The sequence below is a fragment of the Grammomys surdaster genome, unplaced genomic scaffold (assembly GCF_004785775.1).
Source record: "Grammomys surdaster isolate TR1022 unplaced genomic scaffold, NIH_TR_1.0 352, whole genome shotgun sequence".
NCBI lineage: Eukaryota > Metazoa > Chordata > Mammalia > Rodentia > Muridae > Grammomys > Grammomys surdaster.
In genome coordinates, this window is record NW_021604771.1 from 345859 (window position 1) to 348322 (window position 2464).

A 2464-nucleotide genomic window follows, 5' to 3' on the forward strand; every position below is an offset into this window, starting at 1 on the left:
CATGTGTACATGAATGCTTGTAGACAATCATGACTTTTTGCTTCATGAGGATTAGACATCATTCCTCATGTTATAATTCCTCATGTTTTAAGAAAAATAAATTTTTTGTTGGAGAGATGATTCTGTATTTAATGACCTCTACTCAGCTTTGTGGCACTTTTTTCATGTATTTCCAGCCATATTCAAAAGCAAAACAGTAACAAGCATAAAATAAAATAACTATATCTTTTAAAATGTAATAATAGACTAGAGATATGGCTCAGTATTTAAGAGCATCAAGTGCCATTCCAGATGACCTGGGTTCAATTTCCACCACCCACATGGCTGCTCACAGCTGTGTGTAACTCTAATTCCAGGGGATCTCCAACCTTCACATTCATACATGCAGGCAAGACACCAGTGCTCATAAAATAAAAATAAATAAATCTTTAAAAATACCACACACATTTAAGATCCAGACTTCATAAAAGAATGTGAATGAAATGTTTTCCTCACATTAATCCCTAGTGTTGATATATTTTTACACTACTCACCATAGTGATAGAATACAAAATAGTTGTGAAAAAGGCCCTTGTTTTCTGTTGATACAGAAGAACCTTAGTTCAAACATGTATCATCTATGTGGGAAAAAATTCTCCTAGCATATCATTGATTCTTTAAATTTTGAGGTTCTTCTGCTTTCTAATTATTAGGGTGCTGGACACATATCTATTCCATCTCCAAATTTTGTGAATCACAATAAAATGATGAACACAATCAGCATGAAGTGCTGTGTACTCACAAATTAGTTGAATGTTAGTTTTGTAAAGTTCATGTTTTGTCTGCAACTTACTTCATTTACTTTTTGTCCCATAGGAACAATGAGCCTCTGTATAACAACTAAAGGTCTGTCGGCTCATATATAGTCACATATAGTCTCACCTTAAAGTACATTTTCAGATGTTTCTGAGTCATCAAATAGACATTAATCAAATAGGTGGTGCAATTATGTATACCATGGGGAAAAATTCTAATGACTAATATTTACTTTGTCAGACACTGTGGCTTATAGGAGGGAGAATAGAACATTAAGCAGAAATATAAAGTTGCAGATATCTCACTTGCTCAGTTCCAGCAAAGATCTGTTTGCTCACAGAGACATAGGCCAACTCCTGAACATATTGAAGAAACAGCTCTGACTTCCTCTCCCTTTGAAGAATATCTCTGTGTATCCATTTCAATGATGAAATGTAAAAATTGAGGTGCCAGTTACTGGCCCTACTTTATTCAAATGATAAAGGGACTAAGAACAAATTCATGGAAATAACATTTATAATAGCCCCAAATAATATGAACTAACTTGGTGTAAGTCGAACCAAGCAAGTAAAGGATGTGTATGTGGTACATTTACACAATGGAATATTACTTAGCTATTAAAAACAATGAATTCAAGAAATTCTTAGGCAAATGGGCAGAACTAGAAAATATCATCCTGAGTGAGGTAAGCCAATCACAAAAGAACACACATGGTGTGCACCACTGATAATTGGATTTTAGCCCTAAAGCTCACAATAGCCAAGATACAACTCACAGACCACATGAAGCTCATGAAGAAGGAAGACCAAAGTGTGGGTGCCTTGGTCCTTTTTAGAAGGAGTAACAAAATACTCATGGGAGCAAATATGGAGACAAAGTGTAGGACAGAAACTGAAGGAGGAGTCCTCTGGAGACTGTTTCACCTGGATATCCATCCCATGTGCAGTCATTAAAGGTAGACACTGACATAGAAGCCAGAAAGTACATGCTGACAGGAGCCTGATATAGTTGTTTCCTTAGATGTCTACCAGAGCCTGAAATATACAGAGGCAGTTGGTCACAGCTAACCATTGATCTGATCATGGAGTTCCCAATGGAGGAGTGAGAGAGAAGACTGAGGGAGCTGAAAAAGTTTGTGGCCCCATGGGGAGAGCAACAACAACCAACCAGAGCTCCCAGGGTCTAAACCACCAGCCTGGAAGCACATAGGGAGGGACCCATGGTTCTAGCTGTATATGTAGGGGAGGATGGCCTTGTTGAGCATTAGTGGAAGAGGAGGTTCTTGGTCCAGAGAATGCTGGATGTCCCGGTGTGAGGGAATTTGTGGGTGGGGAGTTGGGAGTGGATGGGTGGGTGAGGGCACATCCTCATAGAAGCAGGAGGAGGGGGGATGGGATGGGGGTTCCTGGGTGAGGGGTGGCGGAAATGGGGAAAGTGGATCACATCTGAAATGTAAATAAAATAACTCCTCCCCCCAAAAAGAAAATAAAGGGGACTGATTGAAATAAAATATAACAAAACAAAAATACAGTACTAAAAAATATCATCCTGAGTGAGGTAACTAAGACCTAAAAGGATGTGCATGGTATATACTCATTAATAAGTGGATATTAGCCGAGAGAGAGAGAGAGAGAGAGAGAGAGAGAGAGAGAGAGAGAGAGAGAGAGAG